This window comes from Ixodes scapularis, unplaced genomic scaffold, assembly GCF_016920785.2.
Source record: "Ixodes scapularis isolate PalLabHiFi unplaced genomic scaffold, ASM1692078v2 PGA_scaffold13__105_contigs__length_92229423, whole genome shotgun sequence".
NCBI classification, from domain to species: Eukaryota; Metazoa; Arthropoda; class Arachnida; order Ixodida; family Ixodidae; genus Ixodes; species Ixodes scapularis.
This window is the reverse complement of record NW_024609839.1, coordinates 88,514,183-88,534,282: the sequence shown is the minus strand read 5'-3', so window position 1 is coordinate 88,534,282 and position 20,100 is coordinate 88,514,183. Positions and strand designations below refer to the sequence as shown.

The 20,100-nt window shown below is 50.6% G+C and overlaps 1 protein-coding gene across 1 annotated transcript in view; it reads left to right on the top strand.

Annotated features, from left to right (window-relative positions):
- The window catches only part of LOC121835581, a 147,462-nt gene that overhangs the window by 50,386 nt on the left and 76,976 nt on the right, over nt 1-20,100 (top strand). Inside the window, exon 2 of the mRNA XM_042290022.1 lies at nt 2,089-2,163. The gene's annotated coding sequence lies outside the window, so the exon portion shown is untranslated. The remainder of the gene's footprint in view (nt 1-2,088; nt 2,164-20,100) is intronic.

Below are 20,100 nucleotides of genomic sequence, written 5' to 3'. Positions count from 1 at the left end.
AGCATATTGCTGACATTGCGATGGAAGCTACGTGATCGTAGGACCAGTGATAGCTTTATCTTTCGCCACGGTATCACGCTCTGGCCCACACTACCGCGCAGAGAGCTGCCTCAGGTGCCCGTGAAAGGCAAGCGGTTCATTGGTGCGGCGAGCTCATAACTCCCACCGCAGTGTCGGTTTAGGTCTCTAGACGAAGCGTAGCTTGCGTGCTGGTGCGCCTCGCGTCGTCGGTAAGTTGCGACACGTTCTCGTGTCCGTTCCCTTTGGTGCCCCACGCGACAGCGAGATGGCTGCTTTGTCAGATACCCCGGGTTGCTTTTGGCAGCCGCAGCAGACGATACGCTGGAGTTTGCGTGACTCGGGCATCTCATATAACGGCCGGAAACCTCACCCACTCACACCTTGTACACGCCTCAAGGAGGGAGTTCGCTTTCGTAGATCAAATCAACCGACCCATCGTGACGTCCGTATCTGAGGACAGCGAACCGTTCGGAGAAATACCTTCGTTTTGAAGAGCTATAGACCGACACGCTGTTTACAAACAAGCCCTCCTTTGCCCACACCAGGTGGGGGCATTGCGCGTGCGCAGAAACAAAATTCGGGTGAAGTGAAGCGTCTGCGCATGCGCAGTGACGTCGACAGCGCCACCGCAGCTGCGTGACGTCAGGGCCGCGTGCTGGTCTATAGAAGAGCGCGTTGGTTAAACAGTCGCCGAGTTAGAAGGAACGTTTAGCCAACCCTGTTTTGAATTTGGGGAGAGCGGGGAACACGGACGCTTAGTCTTTCTTACTTTGAGTGCCCAGAAGATACGTGACGTGAAGGGGGGGGGGGGGGGGGGGGAAGTTGGTGGGAATAAGTTGGAGCAGAAAGGGCCCCGGAAGCCGACGTTTCGCTCTGTGGATTTGAGGAGCTTTGTGCTCAAGTTACTGTCATTGTCAGTATTGTGCGGGGCGGAACGTGCTTTTGCTTACCCACCAGTCGCCCCGAAAGTAAGAAAGAAACCAGGAAGGGGCTTGCAGTTCCTGGTTTTGCTGCTTTTGAAGAGCCTGTACAATGCTGCTGGGTATCTGAGCTAGTCGGTCTTGTTTGTAAGTTGGAACGAAGCAAACTTCGAGTCTCGAGAACGCTTTCAGGCGTGCCCGCGCTGCTTTTCCAGCGAACGATTCGGCCTATATGTGGGGAAAATACGCAGCAAGCGGCACACAACGAACGAAATAAGAAGAAAAATCAACACCAAATAGGGGTACATAGTTCATTTCGGTCCGGGCTCGTGCTGCGCGAGCCGAGAGGCCCCTGCGAGTCCAGTACCGGGCGGATTACTTGCGGGCCATCGAAGATAGTTCTGGAGAAGGCAACCATTTGTTTGGGCGAACAGGAAAGAAACAGTCTATCGATGGCTTTTGAAGGCGTCAAAAATAGGGGTGGGACTGTTTTCGGATCACTCCTTTTCTTCACGCTCTCTCACTGTGTATCGCGGACCCACCTTCTCCGAACAGCAACAACAGCGACACGGAAGAAAGCCTTTGGTAGCCACAAGGGCGCCATGCGGCGTACGACTACTTCCCTCGGGGGGACGACGAAGCAAAACGCTTTGTGCTCTGGGGACTGCACGCGCAGCGTCCATTGTTGCTTTGGTTGTGTGCTTTTTTTGTTTTTTTAGGCGTCGGGGGGACAAGGGTGGGCGGGGCTTTCGAAGGGGTTACTCGAGAGAGTTGGCGGGTTGATCGCTTCGGCCGTGTCTTGTTGTGCGTCGCGAGCGCACCCCTCAGCGATCTTTCTTAAGTGTCTTTAAAGCGGTCTGGAGCCTCGCACGAGATGGTCAACGTCGATAGTTTGCATAGTTTGTCCCGGGCCGTCCGAAGCCGTTGTTGGAGGACTCCCAAAGGTACTCAAAGAAGCAACAGTTCCCGTACTGCGAACGTTTAACGTGGGGAGGGGTAAGAGGCGAGGGGTGCCATGCGTCAAAGGCGTAGAACGGCTGACAGGCGAGCGCGTTTTGTCTGAACGATCATCGCAGCGAGAGTTTGAGTTCCGGATGTTGTCTCCGGGTTTATTGGTTATTTTTTTTTATTTTTCTGTTGCTCGCAGGAACGAAAGCAAACTGAGTGCCGCGGCCAAGGTTTCCGTTGTGTTTCACCGCCGAGAGGCACAGCGATCACTTGGGTGAGTCTGGCTGACTGCGACTGTCGTTGCTTGTTGTGTGCTGTTCAGGCTGTGGTCCCAGTAGGTCGGAGCCTATAGCTTGCGCCATCTGGAACGGAGGTTGGTTTACCTCGTTCGAAAGTACATCACCTTGCCTTGACGATGACTGGGTGTTTTCGGGCTAATCCGAAATGACAGCGATTTCCGAAGCCCCGTGAGAGGAGCTCGGAAAATGCGGACTCAGTCTTGCATCGGTTGAGCTTGCCTTTTACCTTTTATACCTTGTGTCGTGATATGTCCGACCGCACTCGCAGGCACGAACACATATAACCACGAACATACATGCTAAAAGCGCGTGTCACTGAGCCTGGTTAGCGTAGAATTGAAAGATCACATTTAAAAACCTGACGAACACCATGGCATGGCGTTTTTTTAGCCGCTGCTTGCTTGGTCTCATCGACTCGTAGCGTGGGCTGCGTCTGCACTTAGAGGGGAAACGAAATATAAAAATTGGCTTCAGTAATGACTATCGTTGATTGTCAATGAATTGCGATAGCATTCGTCATCAGACTCAAGACGCAGCTCACTGTGAATACGACGACGCAAATTTTGAGTAAGCACATTATGTTACCAATGGTTTACGACGCAAACATTGACGTCCGCGCCACTTCGCAATTGAGTGATTGTCTCGTGTCGGTCTAACTGTTTAATATTCTGTCTCTGTGTAATCGTTTAATGTTCAAGCTGTTTCACCCCCATCATTGACCATGTACCAACTAGCTCAACTCAAACGGATAATTGCTTCGTAACAAGGGCGCCAATATGAATGTGTGCGTACTGCCGCCTCGTGTATGCGCGGCGCGGGATTTCCTGCTTGCTCGGAGGACGTCGAGACGATGTCCTAGGGGACGACATCATAGACGGCGTCTAGGAAGACCTCAAGGACGACGTCCTGGAGGATGACGTCAAAAACGACCTCTAGAACGACCTCTAAGACGATATCAAGGACGACCTCAAAAACGGCGCCTAGGATCACCTCTCGGACGACGTTGTATGCGGAGGCGCCGCGCATAAGCACGGCGCATTCGAGGTCAGAGAGCGTGTGGCGAAAACCGGGTGAAGTAGCTGAAGAATGCTATCGGAGTAAAACTGCTCTAATGAAAAATCTAGCAAAAAACTGCACGGGCAGTGACGTTGGAAGTCGTTTTGAGTAACAGCTTGTATTCGTCGTATTATTTCCCCTTTAAACAGTGTTTTATCCACCTGCAAGTGATCTAATGTGGCTTTTATTTCCCTTTTCGGTTTGTACTAAAAAGAGAAAACAAGGACAAAAAGCTGTTGGTGTAACTTGACGAGGACCTGTCTCCCTGACGCACGTTGATGGTTAGACTTAAAGGCGCCGCTGAGAAGACAGACAGGTCGGCACGCTCCATTGGCAAGGCCGGAGCATGCACCAGTTCCGTATTAGCGGCTAGGGAGGCTACGCCCCCTTCTCGATGCGCTCTTCCAAGGTGGCCAGCTCAAGCTCATTTGCTCTGGCCTATGCGTGTTTATTTTTCTTTCGTTGTTTTACGCATTTCCCGAAGCCAATATTTCGTGTACCCGCCGTCGGCGTGCTTCCATGCATTCCGAAACCTGGAAGATAACGCCAGTGCACAACTTTGCTCTGGATTTCCGAAGAGGGGAGGAGTGCCCAGCTTTGATCCGCGGTAGAGGCGCGCGTATAGGATTCACTGCGTCGTTGGTGGCGGCGTATCACTTCTCCTTGACGAGTCCTGAAATCACTTATCTTCGTTACGAGTGGGCTTCGGCGAATTTCTGTTGTCACGAAGTTGATGGCCGATACGCGATCTGGGCGGGCTGTCAATCGTCGCATTGTCGAGTTTCGTCCAAGTTTGCTTCCATCGCTCTCGCGCATGGCAGCAAAGTAGCGCGCTGTTGGTTGCTCTTCCTTCAATATGTTCCGCTGTGATTGATCGGTCATTGGGCGACACGCCGAGCTGCTTTTGATCTCTCTGGACTGGATGGCGGTTTGAGCACCTGTCTTAAAGTCGTTGGGCTCAATCCCTTACACTACACGCACACCGAACACCGCCTTAAAGGGGCACTGACACATCAAAATCATATTTTTTTTTATTATCCGAAACGATTGTAAACGATGCCGGGACATTACCCTCAAAATTTGAAATTTGGGAATTCAGTATTTGTGAAGTACAAAAACAATTTCCAAATGCCGAATTCGAAGTTCCCGCGCGATCGGCGCCGGTGCCTTGACGTCAAATATTGCGGAGTCCTGAGAGTCCACTTTCTTTCACCACTCCCTGCTGTTGCCATGGCGACCCAAAGCGAGGAGGAAAGGAGCGAGCGCCGGCGTTGCGGCGGACCGGTTTTGAGCGGTGTCGCCTGTTTTCCGTTGGAGGATACAAATCCAGGAGACGGCACCACAACGAACTCCCGATTTTTGGTATTTCAAAAAGAAGGGCCGTATTGCGTTCGCAATTGCGTTAAGAAACATGTTTTAGGATTGCCGTTATTAAATGTCATAAAGATGTCGCCTACAAAGCTTCTAAATTTCATGATTCTTGACGTCACGAATCAAAAGAAGCGAGGAGGCGAAAGCGGGAGAATCAAACGGTTTTTTTTGCGTGTCTATGACTGCAACTTGCATCGTTTTAGACAATAAAAATAAATACGACCTTTGGGGTGTCAGTGCCCCTTTAAAGGGGCGATGCAACAATTTTTGTACTTTGCGCACGCGTTCGTTTTTCACCCCGCGCAATAGAAGTTCCAGAAAAAAAAAAAAAAAGAAAACGCACCGTTCACTTCCTCAACTCGCAGCCAGAACTAGTGGCCATGTGATCTGGAGCCGATTATATGCCGCCAATGTTGATCATAGCCACGCGCTGGGGTTGGCAAAGCACAGGACACTCGCTGAGTTCCAGCCATTGTTATGGCTCGGCTACTGTCGTCGTTGCAGCGATTGGACATGGGCCACTAACCGAATCTATGTGGAGGCATCGATTGTCACGAGCCCAGATCGAATGCGTACGCAGTCTTCGCGTCCACTGTGTGAGCAGTATTTGAATATCGTCACCGCAAAGCTCGATGACGCATTCCCGGGAGTCGTACTGTTGCCATTGTCCCCACAGCTCCGTCATCAAATTTCGCGAAGGAGCAAAAGGCGGCTTTGGGAGGAGAGACTGGAAGAAAAGCTCTGCTTTCATCCTTTGAACTCCGCCGCGACGAAGACGCTTCTTGGTCAGTGGTGTTGCCTTCGAGTATTCTTGGGACCCACTAGTGCCAGTAAGCTGGTGTAAAGTAAGAAATATTCCTACCCAATGTCGTTGCACAGCCCCTTTAAGCCACCGCTTATACATCGTTCAAAGGACGGATGTCACCGCGAGATCTGTGCTTAGAATGCCGCATGGCAATGTGTTCAAGGAGGAAACTTGTCACGCGGCATTCGAACCTCGGATATCGCGGTGGCTCGTGTTTGCTGTTTTTTGTATGGTGTATGAGCGGTGTGACTCCGGCTTTAGGATAACCGAAACCTGTGAACAGCCTTCACTCCCTCCATGGAACGTGGTCGCGGTAGAATGGCGTCAACTCGGCGATTGGGCCCGAGCCTGATACCGAGCGTCCTTCGACGCGTTCATTGGACACGAAACCCCGCCGAACGCGCTCGTGTCCAACTTGTGTATGCTCTCTATATCGCTGCGATGGCGTCAAAATTCTAGTTCACGAGCTTTGCTAATTCTAGGTGGTGTTTAATCGTCTCGTTCAAGCGAGATAGAAAAAAAAAATAGATCCTTTAGTGTTCATTTCTCTTCATTTACAACACTTCGATATGTGTCAGATTTGATACTTTGAGAATAAAAGGAGGCAAATGAATGCTAAACCTACGGGACCTCTTGTATGCTATAACTATGTTACGAATCTTGAACCTTCCTTATGGCCCGTGGTTCTCCAGTTGTTGGGCTGGAATGCTGACCGATGTACCCGCATGCAATTTGACGTTTTTATAGCTTCCTGCAACCTGTGGTGAGAGTGGAGTTTGCTTTTGCTAAAGACAAATGATCGTAATTTAAGTTCCAGAGTTTTTTCTCGAATGCACCTTGCAGAATGAAAAGAAAATTTCGTCCATTGACGGCGTGATTAGAAAGTAACCCACTAGCTGGTTTCCTCGGACAATCCGTGTAATTGTCTCGTTCTCAAATGAATATTCAAGAACTGTACTACTATAGCCTCCCCTATACTGACAAAGCCTGGCAGATCGCCACGAGAAGCGGCCACCGAAATGAAAGAGGTGGAGCGGCAGAAAACGGATGAGAAGAGAGCCATGTGACTGGCGCCCCGCTGCGGCGAGAGGCCGCAGCACACTTCTCCCGCGCGAACATGTGTGGTTCGGGTCCTCGCCGCTGCAAAAGCTGTGCGCTGACGTCTAGGTTCCGCGAGAAATGGCTGTTTGATGCTCTGTGCTACCAGATGCTCGCGCTCCAAATCTGCGACCGGGCACTCTATGGCTCCGTCGTCAAACTGCCAGGCTTTGTGGGTATAGAGGTGGCTATGATACTACCTTTCTAGGGCTTATTGTCCGGACGAAAAATGTCGGGTCAGTGGGCTGTGGACGCATGCGCGGCGTCTTATATTCCACAGGCTATAGCTACACTGCGCATGCTCAGAACACGTTCCACAGCCCAGTAGACAAACATGGCGTCGCGCAGAAGGGCTATTATTGCGTTCGTTGACACCGATGGGGTGCTGGGTGGCAGTGGTTACTACATCGTCCAGTCGTGGTTTAACTGCCACCACCGCCTATAATTGCCCTCTGCGCCCTGCCATATTTTGTCTACGATTATTGTAATGGCTCATAAAACAAAACAAGCTTGCAAACAAAAACAAACCAACAAAAAGCACGAGAGTATTCGACGATTTTGTCTGGGGCACGGCTGTCTCTGGGTGGTTCCTTGGGGGAGGGGGCCAGCTGCAAGCCGTTCGCCGAGGATTGTGAATGAGCACCCCGTTCCGCGAAAGCGTTCCCGGCTGCTGCTGGGGCGGCCATTTGTCGGCGCTTCGACACGCCAGTTTCGCGGCTGGTCGGTTCTCCGCCTGGGCGCCGAGACAAAGAAGCCGCCGCTGTGACGGCCGATCAGTCCGCTCCCCGTGGGTCCCCGACGGCCTAATCCTTCGTGCGCCGCGGGAGATCGGGACGGGCCCTCTCGGGTGACTCCGCTGCCCTTCGCTGGGACGCGTTCCCTCCTCGCCGCCTTCGGCAAAAGGATTGACCGTCACTTTCTTTTTCGGCGTGCGGGACGTTGTCTTATATCTCCGAGCCGAAGATGTATCGGCGGACTCGGCGTAGTCCTATAGACCTTTGCAAGAATCGCCTCCTGCACGCTGCCATTTTTGTGTGCTGGGCTGTGGAACGTCTTCTAAGCACGCGCTGTTGCTCCTCTATGCGGAATATCAGACGCAGCAGACGCGTCCACAGCTCAGTGATCCAGCATTTCTTGCTTGGCGGCCTAGCTGGCCGCTGTTGTCCCCATGCTGTAGGCCGGTGCTTGCAGTGTTTGGTGGAAGTAGTTGTTTGGGCTCGTTGTTTATTTTGCGAACAAGAGCGTGCGTACTGTGAGGAACTGAGGGACGTCAGAACGCCGACTTTTGATTCGAACGATTAGTGGGTAGGCCTAAAGCTAGCGGCCTTTGGGTCCACTTCACTGGTCGAACGAGTTCGAATGCGAGAGCCAAACTCCGTACGCCGGCGTTCCGCGTTCAAACGAGTTCGACGCCTGCAGTGCATAGAAAGGCAGCTCTAGGTCCGCCCACTCTAATCGTTCCAACCAGAACCCGGCGTTGTGACGTCCCCGCCCGCTCTCGTGTCCTCCTCGTCCTCATTTTCTCGGCACACAGTCATTTCCAGGATAAGAACGGCAGCGAATTGAAACCTTTCAGTTGTCTTGACTCCAGGCAGAGGATCCGACCTTCGATGACGCTTCCCAGTCTCGAGAGCTTCAAGCACGCAGACGCTGCCAAAAGAAGGACTAGAGGTGACGAGCGCGTACTGGAGGCAATCGAAAGAGACGTTTTGCGCTTCTCGTCTTGTCAGTGACTAAGTCAACCTTCGGACATTTCCCAGAGGGCCAAGGGAGTCGACCTTTGTACAGTAGCGCCGAATCCCACGTCCGTGGTGGGGGGCTCTCATTATTTGAGCGAGTCAACATATTATTTTATATTCGGTAAGTTCATAAAGTCATGTTAACTTCTGATCATGCTATTATTAAAATACGTATCTGTTTTTTTTTTTTTTTTTTTTTTTTTCAAAACGCTTTTTTTATATAACGGGTTTGGTACGTAGTAGCTTAGTTTGAAGCCGTTTCTATGCCAAGCCATAAAAAAATCCCACATGGCGCCCCTCAAGTTTTGTAGGGCGGTTGTCGTACGATCGGTTCGGGGTCGTGGTGGATGGAGGCACCTGAGCAGCAAGCCCGGTTCCGGTAGTGTAATAATAGGAACTTTTAGCAAACCGTTACACTGTTCGGAGTACCGCACTGTCGGAGCCTTCGAAGCATGCTTTCAAGCGCGCGCCCTGCAATCACGGTATCACTCCGGGCGCGCGCTTAAAAAGCATGCTTGAAAGGATCCGATAGTGCAGTACGCGGAACACGGTAACGGTTTGCTACAAGTCCCTAATGTTCTATATGCCTGCGATGTGCGATTTCGCTTTCAGCTGTATAAGGAGTCGTGTGTGTTCGTTGTCCTTCTGTTTCGAGACGTCCAGCCGTCCAGTAAGGAGTCGAGAGGTGCCAACCGAAATATTTCGAGGCATATTTATTTCACATTAGTCATGCACAAACGAATCAAGTACAACACTGCACTTGCATACGCGCAAAAATAAAACAATGACAAAATCAGTCCAGTACCCTCGACCACAAGCTCCATATAAATACCGCCAGCACCTCTCTGTCATCTGTGCACGATCTCATCACTTCACTATTACATGCGGCGCCGCACACCTTCTTGGGAATGGGCAACTTGCCTTTCTACGGCGCCGTGGCTCTCCTTAACCTCCAAAAATGTTACAATTACCACTAACATATACATTTACAAATATACACATTGACCCACATACTTACGCATTCAGCATGCCAAGTTGTACCAGCTGTTCACTGAAAGTAAATAAGTTGTTCACTCATTTAAGGGGTAAGCCACTTCAGGTAGCCTCCAGCAATGATTAGCTTCATTTTTACACACTCAAAGCTTCTCACGCAGACAAGATGGAGAGGTGGGGGAATAAAGCTTCGGAAACGTTAATTGCCACTCAACAGGCTATAAAACTGGTGGGAACCACGAAGTGTCCGAAGCCTTCGTTGAAATGCTCGTTCCACGTCCCAGCATCTGTAATGACAATATGGTCATGATATTTAGAATTTTAAACTTATTTAAATAGCCAGGACACAAAAGCAACATCTATAGAGAACAAACTAACGACGAAGAATGCCGTTGTCGCACCGGGGACCAGAAATAAATAAAACTTCAAATAAAAATATAGGAAGCCGAATTCTGTCTGTTCGAGGACCACCCGAGACCATTTGCAAGATTAAACCCTATCGTTACACTTTGAATGTGCAGTGGTGATTAAATTGATGTGTAGATAAGTAGTAGTAGTTTGGGGATTTACTTCGTGGAGGATATTAGGAATCGTTTGTTTTTAATGCTGGATAACAAAAACAAGTGTGCCTTAGTACAGTCACCCCGCAGACTAACAGCTATGGGCAGAAAACTTTCAATGGCGAGTTCGGTGAGCAGATATAACTGAGTACGGGAAGTACAAACTCATCTGTCTTTTGTTGAAAACAACAAGAATAAACTTGTTTTAGGCTTGGGTATTTCCGCTGTTCGTGCAGTGTTTAGACATGGCCATGTCAAATGCATCCCTCAACAGTCTCTGAAAGTTTCCACGAAAAATATCCATGGAGTTCGATAGGCGCGCGAAACGCCGAAGACCGGAACCTCGCTCCCACGACCCTCGAGTAAACAAAACCAGGCGACCACGCGCAACGCGCAGCCGCACAGCCACACAGCCGTTACGAAGTTGGAAATTTGCGAGAGGGGAGAGCAGCGGCGCATTCAGACCGAAAGAGAAACAAACAGAAATGAATATACAAAATAAATTACATTTTATTTTCATGACGCTTTGAAGGCCTTTTGTTGAACTTATTGTTAGCGAGCGAAGTTTCATATTTTTATATTAATGAGAACCTTTCCATCGTGGACAACCTTTCCATCGACACACGTTTCGCCGACACTGCTTTGTTGCGCGGGAACTTGTTTCGTGGGCACATGCTTCTGCGATGTTTCGTCGACAATATGTTATACTTTTAGTAAGTGGATTGGATTGGATTACTGGATTTATTTTGTTCTCTGTAATCATAATAAAGAGGACTTGCCCAGGAGCATACGGCAAAAACAAAATTGAGAGCTATATTTCCAGACTTCCAGACAGTCCTCGCCTAGCGCAGACAGCTCTTGCTCCGCTCGGGAAAGCTTTGATGTAATCTCAGGCCCGAGCTTGCACCAGGCTTCAGGCCGGCGGCTGAGGAGGCGTGCGCCAAAAGACGATTTTAACGAACGGTCGCCAGGAATGTCGATGTAACAAGCACGGAGGAAACCTTTGGGTGAAACGAACTGTCGACGAAACGATGTGTCGATGGAACGTCGTTCGACCAACTGAGATCCACCGGCTCAGCGTTCTGTGCGGTTCATCGTAGGTGAAACGGGGTGTATTTCGGAGCGAAGAGGCGTCCAGCTGTCGGCTTTCATTCAGACCACGTACCTGGCGTGGCAGGCAGGCGGACGCTGCGCGGTGGAGAGGAGGTGGCCCCGCGTGTACTACGGATCCTTCCTCGGCGTTGGCCATTGTTCCCGAGCCCCTAATGAGGCTGTTCACTCGGGAGACGTGAGTTGGCGGACTGCCCGCGGCCGTCGAGTTCTGACAAGTCGCGCGAATCTTGTTTCTTGCTTCCTTTTGTGTGGGATTTAGTGAAGAACATCGGTTCGTTTTCACGGATCGGCGGAGAGACTCTCTTGAAGGCTGTGGGATGAAGCCTTCGCGTGCTCGTGTTGTCAAAGGGCAACTAAAGCGGATTTTGAGATCGTCTTTTTATGACGCAAACTCGACCTACACGTGCCAAGCATGATAGAAAACCAAAAAATTGCAATCAGTCGGGCGTGACCTCTCTCTCTCTCTCTTACACTCTTAAGAACGAGTTCAAACATTTTGATACTCCCTTTCTTTTCTGGGATCTACCTCACTTTGAGCGTGAAACAGAACATGTACTGGTCAGACTAACATATGCTCGTAATTTGCTCTTGCGCACATGACCCGCAAGCTCGAACCCTCGGATTTTGGTATTTTTTCCTGCGCTATTGTTCTTCGTCGACGTTAACGTATCTGACAACTGTCCATTCTTCATTGCGTGCGTGGGGTTGGTGATGGCAGGTGCGGGGAGGGGGGGGGGGGGGGGGGAGGGTATTTGTGCGGGGGTGTATAGTTTTGGTAACGCAAATAAAATGACTTTCACAAACTGAACTATTTGTCGACTTTTTTTTTCCGATTTACGCACGAATTGCTTTGTATATATACGTGTATAACCTTGCTCCCGATCTCGGAATGAAGCCTATTACGCGTCCTGCGAGTCCTGCCCGCTTTCAACTCTATCTCAATTTGTTGACTCTTATTTTTTTTCTTTGTGATGCGCGAATTTGCCCTGGTTTGGTTTGGGAATTCGTTCCGGAGTGCAGCCGACGCGTTTGTCCTCCCCCCAGCTGCTGTCGTCGTCGCTTTCGCAAAGCCGAGCCTTTGAGCAGGCAGGCTGCAGCGTCGCTCCAACGGTTTCTTTGATCGGCGTGGGAGGCACACACACACATAAGCCTATCTGTCTTTTCGCGAGCGCGCACTACTTTAGGCCATTGAAGCTTTCGTATCCTTTTTTTTTTTTTTTTTTCGGTCCGGCTCCCGCTCCGCCCCCGCTCTTGATCCATATTATTTATTTAAGCTTCGCTCGGGCGTTGGTTTGGAAGCGGAATCGAGCGCTCATTTTATAGGTTTTTATTTTAATTTTGTTTATCTCACACTGAACCTGTGCGTCTCTTGGTGCCTACCCTTATATTTTTATCCTTACTAGAGTCGGACTAAAGCAACGAGTTAAAAATAAAGGCTTCCAGGAAGCAGAATAACTTCCTGTTTTCTCGTTTTTTGTGTGTTTTTAAGTAGAACGTTTCGACAGAAGCCAGTCAAAGTGTTTTTCTGATGACTGAATAGGATCGCGAACTCCATCGGTGTGCCGGCAAATCAACAAGCAGTAACTCGCCCCCTCTCGACAAAGTGACAAACATTCGTGGAACACGGGGAGTTTCATCAGCCGCGTAATACTCGCCTGTACCTTTCTTTGGACTTCATTTTGTTATTGAGAAGACCGTTGGTCGCGATGTCGTGGTCGGGATTCAACCCGTATGTTTTTTTCTTTACAATGTTCTTACAACGGCGAACTTTCGAATCCATTCTTCGATTTTTGTCCAAAATCTAAGTTCGTCGAACCAGGTTCGGCAGAAAGTTCGCGACATCCTTCCTCGTGACGTCCATACCCCGCTCTCGTGAGATCTCATTCACGCCTGCTGCCCGCCTCTGTTTATGCACCTTTCGCGTCGGTGCGGCCGCGGTGAGGGGAGGGGGGCGTGGCGTCTGCCCGACTTTACACGTTTCAAATCGACGCGTAAACCTCGATCAGTCGCGAGGGCTCGTCAATCTTCGGCTTTGGCAGCTCCTTCGTGGCGCCGTGATCGATGTTCGCACTGCTCCATTTTCAAGTTGTTGGCGCCGCCTCGCTCCTCTCGGGACGCTTTGGCGAGGAATTTGAGGGACGCGGGCTCGCGAAAGAGGGGCGCTTGGCGCATGCGCAGATTTCGCTAAAGCTGTCCCGTGCCATTGTGCGCTTTCCGTTGATTGTTTGCGTCGTTATCGGAGGTAGAAGCGGAAGGTTGGAACTGCAGGGTGTCACAAAAGAAACTTTACACGGTTTTTTTTACCGCAAAAGTAAACTAAGCATCGCCGAACGCTCATTCTCCGCCCAAAACGTAGCGCTAGAGGTCACAACCAGATGCCAAAGTTTCAGCCCGATCCGATGACTTAATCAAAAGTTATAAATGTTTTTCTGAAAATTTCATGGGGAAAATGGAGCCCATTTTTGCCCGTTTTCGGTTTCTGGTGCGATAGAGCCCCATGTATTCGAAAACTCCGTCGGCCGCCATTTTCCCATTGAAATTGTCAAAAAATCACTTATAACTTTTGATCAAGTGATCGGATCGGGCTGAAACTTTGGCATCTGGTTGTGACCTCTAACGCTACCTTTTGGGCGGAGAATGAGCGTTCGGCGACGCCTAGTTTAATTTTGCGGATAAAAAGACCGTGTAAATTTTCTTTTGTGACACCCTGTACATGAGTGCCCGAACGCGTAGAGATGTTCGGAAGCAAGCGCGCATGTTTCGAGCTCTCTGTATTCTCTGTAGCGTAGTTGGTGTCGAAATTGCAGGTGAGCGTTGGAATCATGTGTGCTCCGGAGACTCGTGTAAAGACCCGCTCACACAGCGTGCACGACACTTTAGCCGTGCACGATTTTGAGTTCCATTAGCGCGCACGCCAAGCGGAGTAGCGGCAAAGCGAATCCGGCGTTTAAGTCTTGCATGGGCTCGAATGGGGCGAAAAATTGTGCACGAGAGTGCACGACAAACATGCGGGTGGGTGTCGCGTTCTTTGTGGACATTTGTTTTCGAGTGTAATCGACTTCGTTGCAACCGCATTCTACCCGCTCGCGACGAGAAAACGCACTGGCGCAATCTGTCAAATAGCCGGAACACGTCCTCTCTCCAATAACTAGACTGAAAGTGTTGCTGTTTTCGCGAGATCGAATCTATTCTCTGTTTATGAGAAATGGTTGCTCGTAAAATTGTCGCAAGATTTTCGAGCACACGTTGAAAGAATGCTGCGTAATATATACGCAGATCGGAACTGTTCCAGCGCTGCCCGATAGATGCCGCATCGTAAGTTGTCTTAGCCAGTGTAGCTGTCGCGAGGGGCTACGGCACAGGCAGTCACAGCCAAACGAAAGATCTGTTTGCTCTAAGAGGCAAACGTGGGACAGGGGAATTTTGGTGCCGGGAATTTAGGTACCTTTCCGCGCGGCTTCAAAAACTGATAACGCCGGTTCGCTCCGTGGGACAGTTAATGCTTTCGTCTTAAAAGACTTGGAATAAAAGCGATCGCAGCTACCAACCGTCATCGGGGGGAGGCGGACAAGAGACGAAAGGAAACACCGCGCGCAAGGCGGATCGGTGATTTTTGTACACGTTTTTTTAGCGGCATCTGCGTCTGCGTTCTCGAGCGATCATCAACCGCGCTAAGACTGCGGCGCACAAACAACCGGGCGACGAAGTGCACATCGCAATTCTGTTCCACAGGTGCCCTTCAAGGCTCTAGGCACTTCTACGCTTCTTGCCTTGCCGGATGTTTGCACGTGCCACTTTTGAAAAAGACAGCTGACGGAGAGAGGTTTGGAAACAAAGAAGCACGTCCGAGGCACGCGGGCGCGCACTCACCGCTCCGAGAATACGAACAAACACGCACGCACGCTGAAAAGGACGCAGGCGGTTGCGCGTGGACCGATACGCATTAAGTATACGCGCACACACACATGCGGATATCGCCGGGTTGTTCGGGAGTATAGTGACCGCGGGGAGGGCAGCGAATAGAACGCCTCGCAGCCGAAGCAGCCATTCCGGTCAATCCAGCCCTGTGACGCCTGCGCTTCGGATGGATCGATGGATGAATCCGGCTGAGCCCTTTTGATCGGGCGGTAGCTTACGCCACCTAGCCGTTTTGTTTTATCATTTAAGCTTAGCTTGTTTTACCATTTAAGCTCGTTGGCATCGTTGTAGCGCCGCCTCGAATAATCGAAGCTCGCGATCTATGATTTTGCGCGTCATCAGATAGTGAAATCGAGCGGAGACACGGATTGGATACGAGTGCTTCGTCAGCGATCGGCTGGCGCTCGTGTCCAATCACCGCGTCCGAGGACGTTCGGTACGGGGCTCGGGCCCAGTCGCCGAGTTGGAACGTCATCCGACTGTGATGGCGTTCCATGAAGTGAGGGCGGAGGCCTTCGGAGACCTTCATTCTTCTACATGGTGTTGCCCGGCGCCGTATACGACCTTCGACGATTTGATTGGACACCAGGACCAGCCGAATGGTGACGCAGCAGCATTCGTGTCCAATCTGTACGCGCGTTCCATCTCACGGCGACGTCGGAATTCTATAGTGCGCGGACTTTGTTAGCGCAGAATGTGTTGGAGGGCTGGGTTTCACGAGAAAGACAACACGTTACGCGCGACTGACCAACACCTCCTAGACAGCAAAGCCTGCGCATTAGGTCACATTACGTGACGTCCGGGAGTCCGGCACGGGCTCTGATTGGATGCGAGTGCCGCGTCAGCGTTCGCGTGGGGCTCGTTTCCTATCAAAGTACCACGCGAACGCTGACGCGGCACTCGCATCCAATCAGCGCCCGTGCGGAACCCTCGGACGTGACGTCATGTGACGTAACGCGCAGGCTTTAAAGCTGGCCTCGACGTCAGAAGGATCACGTGACACTCAAGCGCCATTTGATTGGCTCCGACGGCTCGTAACGTCCACTGCGGTGCGTCGTGATACGAAACAATGTCCACCACCGGGCCTGTCCGTGTGTCGATGATCGATTCTTGAGAGGCGCCTTCCGAAGGGTGTCCTTTTGTCGAGCGGGAAGGAGCGCAAGGCGCCGAGAAGGGGGAGGGTCCCAATGGTGTTGGCACAATTCGAGCCTGGCCTCGCGTCTCGGGCTGTTGGCAGAGCCATGGGCCGGACGTCCTCCATCGATGGGAAGGCTGACGCCGCCGCCTCGTTTTCGCCTCGTCTCGACCAGGAAAATCTGCCGTCCGTCCGTCAAGGCGACTGAGGGATGACGCACGATCCGATTGGGTGGCTTGTATGGAGCGTCCGGTACTCGGGCACCCGTACGAACTCGGCTTTGGATAGTGAGGTTGAGCAGATCGGTTCGGATAGGCTGCAAGAACGATACCCGATTCTCCGCCGACGCTTTTGCGCAACCGTCGTATCGTGAGGGGGTATCGCTTTTCGAGTAATTGGAACGGTCTACTGTAGGACTGCCCATTATCTGGGACATATCTGGAAAAACTGACATTAAACATTAAAAAAACAAGAAAAAAAAAGGGGGTCGGGGGTCGGAAACTTTCCAACTGCGAAAATGACTGTAAAATGTGTGTTTCATGACACCGCTTTTTTTTTTTTTTAGGCGCTTTGTAAGTAGAAATTTGTCTAACGATGGTCGTACGCACCGTGGGGAGCCTTTAGCACATAGCGCATTCCCAGGAGCTCTTCCTGCTCCTTCGACGCGTGGATTGGAGTCAACGCCTGGTGCACATGCGATATGGGGACTTCATATAGGTTCGGCTTAAACTAATATTTCTTTGTTTTTCTTAACCAGCGAGGTTGTTATGAGGACGATTTAGTAGGTTCTTCCGATACCTCCGATAACAATCACTGATAACGACACGATGCGTGCGCAAAGACCTGGGCGGAGTATCGGCTATGATCGTTATCGGGGCTATCGGAACGATTTACTAAAACTCTTTATTGTCGAGGTTTGGCGGGGGATCGGGTGAGTGTAAGTACGATGGACAGTGTGGCGAGCTAAATATAGCGCAGAATCCCAGAGTCACGTCACATTAGAGAGTCTCAGTAGACCGTTCCGATCCGTCCGATAACAATATTCGATATTCCGTACGCATCGTATCGTTATCGGGGGTATCAGAACGATCTCCTAGAACGGTTTACTGTTACGTCACGAGAAGCCTTGCCCCGTTAAATTTGTCGGAGAGATTTTTCCGAGCGAGGAAATTGTCCAGTTCAGTATAAAAGGGAAAGTGTGACGTTGCGTGACACTGACGTGGCCCCGCATATCCACGCGTATTCCGGGGGTCACTCACAATCAGTGATTCCGTGCAATGTTCAGATCTATTCACACGATGCATCACGTTGGCGAGTCTTGCGGCGCGAAACCATATGGGGTATTCACTGGACGCCATATTTGAGCGCGCTGTTCAGAGCGCATGCTCTGAACGAGCTCACCTTAGTCGGCTGCTAAGACCGGTGTTCTTAAATGGCGTGGAAAACACGTTGCGAAAGAATTGCGGAAGTTCGCCGTCAGGACGCGCTTAGCAACCGCGCGCACAAATATGGCCGCTACAAAACATACTTCCTACTTCCTATATTCACTGGACGCCATATTTGTGGGTGCTGATTAGAGCGCATGCTAAGACCGGCCCTCTTGATGGTGCGGAATGCACGTTGCAAAAGAACTGTGCAGGCTCGCCATCAGCACGCGCTCAGCATCCGCGCACACAGCTATGGCCGCCAGTGAATACACCCTATAGTTTCGGGAAACAGATGCCCCTCGTGAGCGCGATCAAAAAAGTGGCGCCTGCGAAAAAGGTTGCGCGCGCTCCTCGCTTCTGGAGCGAGATTTTTCTGAAGCTTCCCCGAGTGCCTTCAATCCCTTTAAGAGCTCGGCCAGTAACCGTTCGAAAACGCCTTCCCGTGACACCTGTGAGGAGGAGCGAGCCGTTGGTGGAGCCTACATTGCGGCCGATGCCGTAGCTGTGCCCTAAGTACGTCTGAGGAAAAGGTGAATACCTACCTAGAGCATTGAAAGATCCTATGGACGGAATTAAGAAAGGGCACAGGGGTTGGGGAGATTCAAAACATGACGCATAAAGAACGAAAGAGATCGACATTTCACTTCACGCGCTTTCGTGTGAAGCGCCGTTCACACTCTTGCGACCGAGTACAACCGAGAGAGGCCAGACCGGTTTTTAAGCCTTTTGCGACTTCTTAGGACCGGATGCTCTGCAGCGGAGCTGGTCCTAAGAGATCGCAAGATGCTTAAAGGGGCGGTGCAACGATATTCAACTGGAATATTTTTCACTCTACACGAGCTTACTGGCAGTAGTGGGACTCAAGGATACTCGCACGCAACGCCACTGACCAAGAAACTTCTTTGTTGCGCTGTAATTTTGAGGACAAAACCGAGTGTTTTCATCCAATCTCTCCTTCGCAAAACCTGATGACGTAGCTCGGCGGTAGCAGTACCGCCCAGTGACGATATTTGAATACGGCTCATAAATTGGACCCGACCATGGCGTGAATACTCGATTGTGGCTCGTGATAATCGATATCTCGAGAAGCATTCGGGTAGTGTCCTGTGTCTAATCGCTGCAACGACGACAATAGCCGAGCCATAACAATGTCCGGAACTCAGCGCGTGTCCTGTGCTTTGCCAACCCCAGCGCGTGGCTATGATCAACATTGGCGGCATATAATCGGCTCCAGATCACGCGGCCGCTTGTTCGGACTGCCAGTTGAGGGGGTGAACTCTGCTCGTTTTTCTTAATTTTTTTTCTTCGACTTCGATTGCGTGTGGTGAAAAACGAACGGGTATTTCACAGGTCATTAACGTCAGGGATCCGTTCTAAGCGGTTTTTGCGCAAAATACAAAAGTCGTTGCATCGCCCCTTTAAAAACCGGTCTGGTCTCTCTCGGTCGTACTCGGTTGCAAGAGTGTGAACGGGCCTTGAGGTTCTGGCGGGAGACCTGGCACCGCTCACTCCCCTGCTATGGCAACGGCAGTGGTGGAACGGCTGCTCCATTTGCGCCAAACTGCGCAAGAACGAATAACCTGCTACACGTTGCTCCACAGACTTTATTTGTGCTCAATTTGCGCCATGTCTGCGCCAAAAAAGAGCTGTTCTCGTAAAGGAAACTGAGAGTGTCTGGCACGTGGCATTGTTGGCGATGACACTAAAAATTAAAAGAAAAGTAAAATGTTTTTTTTTCGCTGTTTAAATACTATGTGCGAAGTGCGCGTATTTTCGAATTTTCAAAGAGTACTTTCAAATAATGCGCCATTTGATAATCGCTTGAAAAGGAACTGCGATATTCGTATTTTTCGAAGTGTTGATGGGCGGCGGGTAAGCCCCCGTGAGTGCGCGTCTCCTCGAGCACCGGTGCACTGCGGAGAAGCAATACCCGCGGAGCTCACAACGCGGTCTCGCGACTCGCTTCGCCGCAGCGCAGCCCCGCGCTAAGGCGAAAAGCACACCTTCATATCGGCTTGTCGCAGACCCGCGCCTAATTTTTTTTTTTTTTTCTCGAAGGAAACGTTGCGATGTTTGGTATTTAAATTCCAGTAAAATCTTCAAAAATTTAACTGTGCCTACCATGCAAGGGTATATGTTAAGAAGGGATGTTCTAACAACCTGTGTTCATTATTTGTACTCCTTTTCTTGTTAATTCAGGATGGAAGAAAATATTTGCATATAGCAAAACGATCGATAAATCCCCTCAATTAGGTATCGCTGGGCTCCTTTGTAGGTTTAGTTTTATGTCAAATCTGTGGTTTACATGCCGTCCCAATATAGGTACTGGACTTTCTGAAGCCACAGTCTATAAATATGGCTAGATTAACCTTAACGGAGCTCATAAGTGGGCAATTACAAGCTTGGGAACAGCCTGCGTGAGTTCAGCTCAGTTTTCGTTTAAGCATGGTGTAAGAGTAGTGAAAGGCGAGGAGAAAGCCGCAGCAACTATTCAATATCATATTAAAAAAAAAATTCGACGAAAGCACTAGTTACGTCGAGCTGTTTCTATGGCGACCGTTACGACGCGCCAAGGGGGAGGCGCTGCGCTGCACGACACAACGGAGTCCAAAGGCAGTCGACGCAACTGTGTGGCCCGTTCACACAGTTGCGACCACTACGACCAACTGAGACAAGACGGGTTTCTAAACCTCTTGC